The sequence below is a fragment of the Engraulis encrasicolus genome, unplaced genomic scaffold (genome assembly GCF_034702125.1).
Source record: "Engraulis encrasicolus isolate BLACKSEA-1 unplaced genomic scaffold, IST_EnEncr_1.0 scaffold_417_np1212, whole genome shotgun sequence".
Classification (NCBI taxonomy): Eukaryota; Metazoa; Chordata; class Actinopteri; order Clupeiformes; family Engraulidae; genus Engraulis; species Engraulis encrasicolus.
The window spans coordinates 1-12999 of NW_026945717.1; the positions used below are offsets into that span (position 1 = coordinate 1).

The 12999-nt window shown below is 41.5% G+C and overlaps 1 long non-coding RNA gene across 2 annotated transcripts; it reads left to right on the top strand.

The window, feature by feature from the left end:
- The first annotated feature begins 3397 nt into the window (after positions 1-3397).
- LOC134443978 (uncharacterized) lies at positions 3398-9011 on the top strand. 2 transcript variants are annotated; one of them, XR_010033815.1, is made up of 7 exons: positions 3398-3418; positions 4517-4588; positions 5262-5313; positions 5619-5855; positions 6837-6895; positions 7761-8280; positions 8488-9011. It is a non-coding gene; the product is annotated as an uncharacterized LOC134443978 (long non-coding RNA). The 2 variants fall into 2 exon arrangements; XR_010033816.1 differs by lacking the exon at positions 3398-3418 and adding an exon at positions 4679-4765.
- Positions 9012-12999: the final 3988 nt, after the last annotated feature.

Here is a 12999-nt window from a genome sequence, read left to right on the forward strand (position 1 = left end):
CGGAAAGCTGAAAATATAGTGTTAGCAGGTCCATCCGGGTAACACATGTCACATACGATACGGAAAAGTTCAAAGCCTGGTATGAACACAGAGGTTTGCAAATACGTACTTTAGTTCCAAACGTAACAGGCTCAGGAATAGGCACCTGCAAATGATATGTTGAAGTTCTTCACACAAGTATATCAACTCACAGGCTCCCTGAAGAAGTTTTCTGTGCACTGATATAAAGATTCACCTATTACCTGGTGACACCTGGGCCTGGCTATTGATAGTTTTTGCTGTGCCCAGGGCAAAGTCATGTGAAAGCCCCGCCTTATCCAATACATAGCCTACAATGTAATGAGGACCCAATTTTGGTCCTACATCTCCCTGGGCCCGGGACAACTGATCCCTTTGTCCCTTTCGGCTTCCCTGCCTGGTGATATTCAGGTGTAGTAGAGTGACATGAGGACTCAGCTGTTTCCTGGTGAAGTTGGTTGGACAGGTAAATCCGACTCATCTGTTACCTAGTGAAGTTGGGAGGAGGAGTGATTACTAACTCACCTGTTCTCTGGTGAAGTTCTTCTCTGTGCTGAGCAGGTATGGCGTGATGAAGGGTTCGCCAGGTTTCAGCTGCACCATGAAGCCGTAGAAGCACAGGAAGATCACCGACCACTTCCACGCCTGCTCGGCCGGTGCAGGCTTGACCTCCTGAGCCTCGAGGTCATCATTCGACTTGCCAGACGCCGCTCCCAACTCCAAGCCCTCCCCAACCTCGGGCGAGGACGACTGGGTCTCCTGGAGATCGGGCGGGTGTCCATTTCCCTCCTTTGCCAGAGACTCTCTGCTAGTTCTCACCTCATCTCCACCTGCCAGGCTGTCCACCATCTTATATCAGGCCAACAGACAAACGCACCGGTCCAAACTATGACTGTCTGCTGCTGTGTACAGTGGGCACAATGCATGGACCCAAGGGGATTCAAATACAAATAATTGTGTCACTTATCTATGCTAATGATGACGTTGACGAATTTTCTGTCCTTCCTTCGGAGTGAGTGTTACTGTAATGGCAGATCATCCTTTGAGCAGATGGTGATGTTGTTGGTGGCGGTTATTGTGAACTGGCGTGTTAAACATTGTTGGCCGTTATGAAGAAGCTTTCATAACCGGATGAAAAAACAGGGGTGTCACTGTAGAAATGGAACATGTTGTTGTGCACGACGGACCACCTCCCCTTTGCTCCACTTCGGGGAAACAACACGGTCAGTGACTGAACTGGAGCGGCAGGAAATTTGCACCTGCAAGACAGAAAGGCAGCACTTTTTTACCAAGCAGGGATCGCAACTATACAGATCAACAATAAATCGTTAATGTCAGCAACGTAAACTCGGTAGAAAAACTGTGCAAAACAACACACCATTGCTTGAACATATCTGTCACATAACGTTTTCCTACGCTCCCATTCACTTACGACAAAAAAGCAGGGCTAGGTTACTGTCAAACTGCGGCGTTCACTTCAGTTTATGACAGCTCGCTTTCGGCAACATGGGAAGCTGGCTACGTTTCCAAACTGCTGACAGCTCACATAACTTTCACATAACACAGCAGGTCATGTGAAAAACAGCTGCAAAGTGCAATCTTTTAACTGCCCGTTTAACGACCAGTAGCCTTCACATCTGTAACTTGGTAGATTACGCACGTGGCTATGAACAGTAAAACTGCGCAGTCTGAAGAACTCACAACTAGAATTCTAGCTACCCAATGTACAAGCGAAAGGGATAAGCCGATGCAACACGATGTGGTAATGACACGCCAAACACCATTGTTCTGTTACCGCACTGAACAACAACAACAACATTGCTTTGGTTCTCACTAGTTTTAATCTTACAAGTTTGTTTTCGAACATGCACAGGGCTAGGGACTCAGATTAAACACCATTGCTAGATGTATTTTGTACAATTTTCACCAGCATTCAGAACTGAAAAAACGTAGTTAATGCCTCACCTGCGGGTTTGAACAGTCTTTCAGCGTAGATCCAACAACAATCAGACGCCTGTCTGGTCTATGTAATCACGCTCCTGCTTGCACACTATCTGCGAAGAAACAACTTTGTATGAGGCAAGTTGGCAACTCTATGCTGTTTTATAATATCGCCACCTTGCGGATTGGATGTGAAACTAATGTAAAATCGATTTCCCTCAGCTGAAAGTGGATAATTTATTTTCTAAGCCTATCTTAAATGATCGGGTTATGCAAATCAGTCAAGCCCCTGATGGCCTACACAGGTTCAAAGGTGAGTTTATCCAACGGACGGTTCTCGCGTGGAATGTCTTGATTGAGAAGTAGGCCTACCTGGGCTGGACGTCCTGCTAAGGGACACTGTGTGAGATTTTTAGTTTTTTATATCCAGAATTCATGCTGCCCATTCACTAATGTTACCTTTTTCATGAATACTTACCACCACCATCAAATTCCAAGTATTCATTATAACTGGAAAAATTGCATTTTTCATACATGAAAAGGGGGGATCTTCTCCATGGTCCGCCATTTTGAATTTCCAAAAATAGCCATAGGCATAGCTGCAAAAATGACCCTACTTGGACCACACTAGAAAATATTTGTTTATTATTACTTAGAAAACTTTCATGTAATATCAAATTTGGTGATAGCCAACCTCAATGAGCAGCATAGTTGCAGTAGGCCTACCTTTTTTGACCATTTCCTGCACAGTGTCTAACCTAACTTCAACTCAAGATGTTTGGTTATGGCAACTGAAATAAATCGTAGGCCTACACAGCCCCCTTTTACATGAAAAAACACCAAAGCAACAGAAAAAACACCCCTAAACCTAACCTAACCTGTCATTAATGCAATGTTTCCAAGTTTTACAATTGTGCCCTACCCAAACAACGTGATCTCGAATGAATTGCGTCTCATTTATCACGCAAACCAAAACCAAAATTGCGTCGATATAACGACGCATTCTCTTTTGTGTCACACATGCGCAGTAGCCAGCACTATCTTTTAAGGCCAGGAGGCTTTATTGTTAGCCTATTTATAACAAAAACAAAACGTTATTCACGTTGCTTAACGTAACGACTCATTATAAATATGCTGTTAAGTCCCCACAAACTAATACTGAGCTCTTTTGGGCTGTTAAAGTCAAGTTTTGATTTTAGCAAGTCTTTTTCTGTTTGATTTAATTAAAACGAACCCTGTAAACATTGACATAAATTTGTCCAGAGCGTGATTTGCGCACAACAACCTCTAGGCCTACAACGTTTTGAATAGTTTCAAATATTTCATTCATAAATCCCCAGACCCCCTCCCTCTGCTACTACACCAATGATGTCATTTTATTGCGACCACTCTCTGGATTGTGGATTTTACGGACTGCATTCCCATGTACTGGGTTTAGCTGGACCGTATTGGACTGGAGGTAAGTTAATTTAAAGGAGAAGTCCAGTTTTTTTAACATTAAGGCCATTTTCTGAGTGGTCTGCAATGTTTTAGAGTCCCCCTCACCGTTTATTTCATGTTCGCTGCAGTCTCTGTTATTTGGCTGATTTGGATTTGATCTCAACCAGCTTTAGAATGGCCGTCTATGAGCACCTAGAAACTCTGTTCTTAAAATCACCTTAAACATTTGTTTTCGGAAGTCTACAGTTCACAAAGTGGTTAGGGGTGTTCACTAGCAGTCCCTAACAAGTTTCAAGGAGAAATATGGCTTCTGTCATTTTTATTTGCTATTTTGTGAAAGAAAGTGAAAGTGAAAGTGAAACTTAATTTACAAATTGCTACATAAAACACACATAAAACACGACAGATGCCATATTTCGCTACGAAAATTGTTAAGGAACACCAGTGAATACTGCTGAACACTTGCTGAGTTGCATATTCTTGAAAACAAATGTTAAAGGTGATTTTAAGAACAGAGTTGCAGGTGCCCATAGACGGCCATTCTAAAGCTGGTTGAGATCAAATCCAAATCAGCCAAATAACAGAGACTGCAGCAATCATGAAATAAACGGTGAGGGGGACTCTAAAACATTGCAGACCACTCAGAAAATGGCCTTAATGTTCAAAAAACTGGACTTCTCCTTTAATTGATAAGGTGAATGTGCATTAACTGCTATATTTGAATGCATCTTCCAGGTCACATCGTTTAGTCGCCAAACTTTTCTGACTGTCACAGTTGGTTTTACCAGCCAGCTGCTTCTACTGTGTAGCCTAGCCTAGCCTACCCATTATTGCTCGCGTGGCAAATTATTCTGTCCATAATTATTTATACTGTTTGGTTTTACAAGCGGTATCTCGGCCTCATCAAGCAAGCAGAACTTTGAAAACGACGTCAGATGCGCCAAAGTTCTGCTAAAGAGAGTAAATAGCGCGATATGTACTCTGAAATCTCATTCTGAGCAGAGCACTTGCTTGACAGGTTCACTAATCTCTCTCTCTCTCTCTCTCTCTCTCTCTCTCTCTCTCTCTCTCTCTCTCTCTCTCTCTCTCTCTCTCTCTCTCTCTCCCCAACTTTCAGGTGACAGGATATTTTGTACCTGCTTCGGACTGGTTCTGTCATTAACCTACTGAGCTGGTGCTTCTGTCCCAGGTAGGCTACATGGGCAGTCATTTTGTGTGTGTAGGCTACAGGTTTGGTTAGGTGTTTCAAGTTCAAATTCCATTCTTTCTGTACATGCAGGTAAAATGTGTTTGAACTTACATTTGCATCTATACATGAAGTAGGCAGCCTAGAGCAGGAGGCGGGCGTCAGATCAGAGGGTTGCAGGTTAGAATCCCACTTTTCCACTCCCTATCTTGCTCCATGGCTGAGGTGCCCTTGAGCAAGGCACGTAACCTAACCCCACACTGCTCCAGGGACTGTAACCAATACTCTGTGCTTTGGACTAAAGCGTCAGCTAAAGTATAATGTCATAGTAATTAAAAAAAAAAAAAAAAGTCCTATTGACCATGGCACCCAACCTAGCATTGCAGCCAAAACTGTGTCTACCTTGTTTCAAATGCTTCTCTGTATAAAATGGCCCATTTCCATTACATATTCTAATTCCCCCAACTCTATATCGAACTTCATTGGGTGGGGCTGTTTTATTTTTTCATGTTTTTTTTAACTGCATATGAATGAGATGCTGTGTGACTAAATAAGCTTACCATAATGTTTTTAGTACTGTTATTTGTGTTTTTTGTTGTTGTTTTGTTACAGTAGTAGTAGTAGTAGTAGTCTTGTGATCATATGGTCATCATATGTTATGTCTGCATTTCCCTAGGCATCTCCATCGCATCGCTCCTAGGCATCTGAAAGTGTACCGTTGCGCACAGGTGTGTATGACTGGTATAACATTTACAGCAGCAGCACATAGCTGGTAAGAGAACAGAGTTAATGCTGGACAAAAACCCTCATCTGAAAAAGCAAGGTGTGGAAAAACACATACACTGCCATTTGAGACAAGTGTCCTATGAAGAGAACTGAAAGAGTCAGTTATAGATCTGTAATGCTCATGTTTATTTTGTTTGGTTGAGGGTGGGGATGGGTGGGGTATAGCACCGGTAAGACATGAAAACTACTTTCACCCCTGCTGTATACACACCATCTTTGTGGATTTTGCTTGTTCCCACCTACATAGATCATGCTGGTAACGAGTTATTCAAAGGGTCTACCAATCATGGCAAAAACAGAAATCCAGCTCCTCAGCCCAGGCAGTGCCAACAACCCAGCTGATCCAGGAGCTGCAGCGAGGGGTAGTGATGACACTCCGGGCACCCCGACTGCCCTCTTCAACCATTCCCATGGAATTCATCCTGTCCAGCCTCCGTCAGATAATCCAGCCCTCCCCCTCCTACTTCCAGAGACTAATTTGCAGGTAAGCATACACAAACTGAACATTTTGTCATACTGGTCGGTCAGCTGTGGTCTTTCTATTTTGCACATCAAATTCATCCCATTTCACCCCCCAGAATCTCATCTTGTGATGTGGATCTACTGACTACACTGCTTATGTGCAGATTTTTGGCATTCTCTAAACACACTACCCCACTATCCCATTCATACACTACCCAACATTAACTGTCTGGATCCTGCAACAACATACAAGACATCATACATAGGTAGAAAAATGCTGAGGCACTAAACTCCTAAAGGTTACAATTTTTACATATGCCCTGAGGAAGGGACATAAGGATCGAAACACGTAGGCATTGTAGCCAAATAATAAAAGAAAAAAATGTTACCTTGAGTGCCTCAGTATTTGTCTACTTCGACCAAGTTTTAGAGGCCCTACACTGATGAGCATCCAAGGGAAAAAGTGAAGACCCAGATTACTCAAATTACCTGTTTGCGTTTGACATCATACTGTACATACCGGCTTGTTGATCCTGTCCCTCGTGGAAAGGACACACACACGCACACGCATACACACACACAGACAGCTCCTATGGAACCGCACCATGTGACTGCACCTTACCTGCACCTTACCTGCACTACCTCAGACCTCCACTACCAAGAACTGCTGGCCTCTGTAACATACAATGCACCAACGCTGCTTGTTGTAATTATTTATTAATTAATTACTTTATTGTTACTAGTGTTACGTGTCCTGTCTTGCACTAATGTCAGACATACACAGAACTGACATTTACAGACTATGTCCTGACATGGCATAGAGTGAGAATTTCATTTTACTTGTATAACCTGTGCATATGAAGAAAATGACAATATAACTGACTTGACTCCACAGACACACACACCACTAATTACTCGCTCCGCAAGATTAGTCATTAGAATGTTTGAGTTTCACAATACAGGCAGACAACTCTAATTTCATTGCATGTTACACTTTTCACAGATTCTAATGGGTATGTGCTAAGGAGATGATGAGTGAACACGCTGCCAGTTTGGTTGCAGGTATGTTTTACTTTATCTGTCGAAAAAGCATATTCTTTTCAAGTTGCGCTCCATTATCCTGCCTGTGATGTTTTTGAAGGCCATCACTTGGGGTCAATAGACAACCAAATATCTGTCAGTGGTTAAGTGTCTTACGTCCGTGTACTATGAAGGTGGATCACAGTAGAAGTAGTTACCGGTAACCATATTTCTCAACCTAACCATATTATCTCCCCCACACCGCACACATTGCTCAGTGCTGCTCCTGCAGAATGGACCATGCTAACCTCCCAGTTGTGTTTGTAGATCTCCACACAAATATCACCCCTCTACATTGTAAAGCTGAAAAGAATATGTCTACTTGACATCTTTTAACCCACCAAGTAGAGGAAGGTTAACTTAAGTACAGTTTAGTTGTTGTTTTGGTGTTGTGATTTTATCACATTATATTACATTACAATGCATTTAGCAGACACTTTATCCAAATGTGTATCCATGTGGATCAGAGTGTGGGGTGAACACAGAGGACAGCTGTATACAAGTAAACCATTGTAAAACTGAAGACCTACTGATCGTGTGTAAGCAGGATAAAGTAAGTGCATAGGGTTATGAATTACAGATTAGGAATGAATGCTTTGTTATGTAGGGGAGCTCTCTCAGACGAGATGAGTCTCCACAAACTGCTTGAAAGTTGAGAGGGATGAGTACACTAAAAAAATGTATCATTTCCCCAAATGCAGCAACAAGTGGAAAGCCATTATAATGTCTGAATCTGTATTTAATTTGAGATTGTTATGTATATGTTTCTGTGTATATATCTCCTGCTTTAAAAAAATGTATATATTTGTTTAAAATATATATCTCCTGTTTTTTATGTTGTTTCCAGTGTGTCACCGAATTCCGTAGATTCATCATCACTATGTGGGGTGGAAGCTGCACAGACTACAACAAGGCTTCTGGGACCCCACTCCCCTCAAGCAAGACATTTACCACCTGCTTCACCTATGAAGGACTGATTATTGGCAGTGATACCACAACGCATACAAGCTGTTCAGCCTGCTGCCCTCCGGGTAGAGGTACAGGAGTATCTGCTTCCGCAACTCCAGACTCGCCAACATCTTCATCTACCAGACTGTCATGCCGAATCGTCCCTCCTCTCTCCCATCCCAGGATGCCGAATTATGACCAAGTGACTGAAGAACTGCCATACGTCTTCACTTGGTCATGGCATGACCAGAGGCTGTATGCAGACTCACAGTATAATTCTACACGATCCACTATAAGTCATATTTTATTTCAGGTGGTTTGAATAGCTGTGATACATTAATGATGCCTGCCAACGATTCTGAATTGTGTACAGTCTGTAATATTTCTTCTTCAAGGGACCAGTCAAGTCGATGTGACAGGTGATTTTTATACAAAACTTTGTCAAAGTTTACATAATTGACACATCTGGTTGGCCCTTGTTTTGAATTCTGAATTGTCAGTATACTATATGCCTTTATCAGGTTTGAGCTTGGAGTTGAGTATATGTTAAATTAATAGAATGTGTTTTTTGCTAGTCTTCACATTAAACTTAGACCGAACTGCCTTTACCTTTGGATCGTCTGCAGTTCCCTGTTGGCCCACTACCATCTGCCCCGCATGGTGCGCGACACCAGACACTGGAGCAGCTGGGTCGCCACTCATCAACGCAGAGTGAAACAGTGCTTTGACCGCTCCCACAGGGTTAAAAGCCCCACACTTGCTCCACTGGACTGATTGAGGATCCGCAGGCCTACCCGGGGCCACAAGCTCAAGCTCAAGTCATTCTGTTCTGCCCCACTGCAAGTGACCCCTGAGCAGCTGAGTCCCGCCATTTTCCGCCGTGTTCGCAAGGTGCCGCCGCCTACTGCAACAGACCTGGAGGCGACCGGCCCGTACAAGGGCCCATCCAGGCCATCTCAGGGACTATGTACTCTGACAATATGAATGATGTTCCTGGGTCTCCCCTGGGGAGGGGGGAAATGTTATGTCTGCTCTGTTGCCTGTGCTGATATTTCATATTTCCTGATGCTACTTGAAGACGACATAATAACATTTGTGCAGGGCATGCTGGGATGCGAGTTCAGTGAAATAAACGTCTGGTATGGCTAGACTTTAACAGCTCTGTGTGTAGCGCATTGTTTACAGTTTTATTGTACATAACACTGGGGGCAAAATCTTAATTTCATGCAGCCCATGGGATCATTTCAAATGTGTATTACACAGTTGGCCCACATACACCATTAATGTATGTTGTAACAAGACTTGAACATGAAATTTGGTTGTCAGAGGAATATGAGTGGGCCCAGGCCAATGAAACAGCTCATTCATATGTAACACAATATGAACTACCATGCATGATGATGGAGAAGAGTGTATGTAACATTTTAAAACACTACCCCTGTAGACCTAAATTAGCTGTTACCAGAATGGCAATGACCAAGTCGTTACATATTAGGCCTACTTAAAGGTGCGCTGTGTAAGATGTTGGCCAGAGTATTGCAACTATGCTGCTCATTGAAACAGTGCTGCCCATTGCCAAATTAGATCTTTTCATGATTAATTACTAAATAATAGGCCTAAAGTGATATCTAATAGTATGACCAAAGTACAGTAAGTTTTGCAGCTAAAAATTCTATTTCTGGACATTCAAAATGGCGGTCATAACAAATAGCCTACTTTGAATTTCATGACGGTGGTAAGTATTCATTAAAAAGGTCTCCTAACAGCTGTTAATGGGCAGCAGTAGTATTAGTATTACTCTGGAAATAATACTACTAAAAATATTACACACAAAACAATATTACACACAAAACAAATATTTAGTTTGGCCTAACTTTATTTCAGATTTTGATTTTGGCATTTTGTCTTAATACTCCTGGCTTGGATCCTTCAAAACCCACTTGTAAATATGTATTTTGAGTTGTGCTTATAGGCCAGATGTGTGCCATTCTAAAATAAAAATAAAAAACAGTTTTGCAATGTCAAATCTGAGACCGTTTTGGATATGCTGCCAGTTTGTTTTTTTCTGTAAAAATAGGTATGTTTTGCCTACACACATAACTTACATAGCCTAATTCAAAACCCACTTGAATATCCACATTTTAGTTTAATTGATAGGTGAACATACGCCTTGCAGAAATAATCCAGCATGATTTGACTCAATGTAGCCACTGGGGGGAACGTATATGCTTATTTTGGCAGCAAGCTATGACTTTTGGTAGCCTACTTTTATGTCCATACATCCTTAAAACTCTCTTTAACATCCACATATGCACTTGAATTGGCAAGTTGATAGGAAACAATCCAAGATTTAGACGCTTGATTCAATAGCCATGCGTGGGGCATCCTGAATTGCTTGAAAATACATAATTGTGCCAGCAAGCGACTAAGACTTTTGATACTTATAAGTCAATAAATGATTGAAAACCCACTTAAACATCCCCATATGTGCTTGGATTGACAAAGCCATGTGTGCTGTGGTGAAATAAACCAATTTTCAGGTATTTGAGTCAATGTAGCCACTGTGGGGCAAACTGGGATGCTTGGAAATGCATAATTTTGGTAGGAAACGGCTATGACGGTTGGTAATTTTAAGTTAATAAATCATTTATTACCCACTTACACATCCCAATATGTACTTGAATTGACAAATGGATATGTGCTGAAATTATATTAACCATTTTTCAGGCATTTGACTAATAGTAGCCACTGTGGGGAAAGGGAAATGCTTGCCATGTGTAATTTTGGCATCCAACGGTTGTGACTTTTAATGCTTAAAAGTCAATAAATTGGTCAAAAAACATCAAAACATTCTTATTTTGACTTGTCTTGATGCAGAAATACATGATCTGCAAAAAAAAAAAATATTACACCAAATTTTCATGCTCTGTCGATGCTTAGCCCACAGCCATCCTAAAAAGGTACCATTAAAAGAAGCGAAGGAGCCATTTACAGCTTGGTAGGCGTAACACCTTTTTTTTTCATGGAATGTCAACATATGGCACATATTTTGATAGAGGCTATAGTGACAAACATATCTGTAAAATATTGGCCCTCTACCTGCTTGTATGTGACTGGGAGGCGGGGCCAAAAATCAAAAATGTGATATTTCTAGGGGGCGCTATAGAGCCAGTGAACATGGAAGTTGTAATTTAACTTATTTTTCCTATTCTGTGTGACACATAGATCTAACATACCAAATTGCAGGCTTCTACCTTTTTATGTGTTGGCTGTAGACTGGGTCAAAAATGAGGAAAAACTGACAAAAAATAGAATTTCTAGGGGGCGCTATTGAGTCTGCAAATGTGTTGGCTGCATTTTGACTTCACTCACATGTTCAGTGTGACCTATATAAGTGACATATCCAATATGAAGTCTGTATGTACTTTTGAATTCCAAGGGGGTGGGGCCAAAGTTGTCAAAAAGAGAGAAAGTGCATGAAATTGTAGGGGGCGCTACAGAGTCTGTGGCTAGGAAATCTGTAATTTGACTTAACTTACTTATTCTGGGAGACACAAAGATGTTCTATGCCAAATTTTAGATTTCCAGATTGTTGCATGTTGCCAGCAGATGGTGCCAAAAATGTAAAAAAAAAGAATTCCTAGGGGGCGCTATTGAGTTTAACAATGAGTAATCCACAATCAGACTCCAATCCCATGTTTTTCGTTACACATTGATGTTGCATACCAAATTTTGTCATCCTGCAATAAAAGGAAATTAGTAATGTTAACCCTAACCCTAATTATCACGAATTCCATAATGAATAGCCTGTAGTAGAGTTATAGGGCAGTTATTGAAAACAAATATGAGCACGTGGAACATTATGTTACTGTTAGGGATTACACAAATTGAAAATGATGAAACAAACTGAAAATGATGAAACCCCTGTTGGATTAAGGATAAAATGTGGTGTATAAGGTGGTGCTACAGAACCAGTGAGTGTGTAAATTGCAATTAGATTACACAGCATAATTCAGGAAATGATTGTATGTCACATGCATGGCTTAAATCTTGGGTTCAAATAATACAATTCTTTAGAATACGGGCCATGCCTGGGTGAGTTGTTGTATGGACATGTCAGAATGTCCTGGCAGCATATAATCAACATTCTACCAGCCTATAAAGTATCTGGAAATGGTGATAGAATCCTAGTGGTCTTGTAGTCTTGAAATATGTGTATCACTGGTGTACACAGGGGCACAACTACTCATTTCTGGGGGGGTATGCAAGAACTATTAGGTGCACCCCCCCCCCCCTCCAAAAAAAACCCCATTATTTGGCGCCCTCCAATGCCCTCCCTTTGGTGCCCCCCTCTCTCTGGCGCCCCCCTGCAACGCATACGTCGCATATACTGTAGTTGCGCCCCTGGGTGTACAAAAGACTGCATGGTGTAATTTCATGTGGCTGTATTTTTCTTATCATAAAAGTGATGCAACAGAGTGCAATTAGATATCAGAAATGTTTTAGGTAACATTATTTTATGTCACATGCATGGTTTTAATCCGAGACCCAATTAATATGTAATTCCATGAACTACATGCCATGATTGGTGAATGTAGTCTTTAAACATCATAAGGAATGTACAAGACTGCATGATATCATTTCACTTTGCTCCTGCATTTCTAATGAGTATTCAACACCAACACATACTAAACCAGGTTTTGGGCCAGCTCTCTTTCATAATGCAGCCCAAAAAGACTCATTGTCCATACTGTATTGAATCAACTAACTCAGTGTCTGGACTTTATCAATATGCTGCACTGAAGACTCCTCAAGTCAGTGTTAGCCTAACTTGGCCTTATAACCATGACCAAAATGCAGTGATCATACTTTAAAAGACAATGACAGTAATTACTAAGGGCATCATCAATGCTAAGATGTTTTATTTATTGCATTAAACATGAAATCACCAGTAAAACAAGGTGATCAGTCGTGGTCTAATGCTTGAGGAAATGAGTTTAAGATCAGAGGGTTGCATGTTTGAATCCCAGCTTTACCTCGCCCGACATCCTCAGCTGAAGTGCCCTTGTGCAACGCACCTAAACCCACACATCTCCAGGGACTGTGACCAAAATCCTGTAAATAACTAAGACATGCAA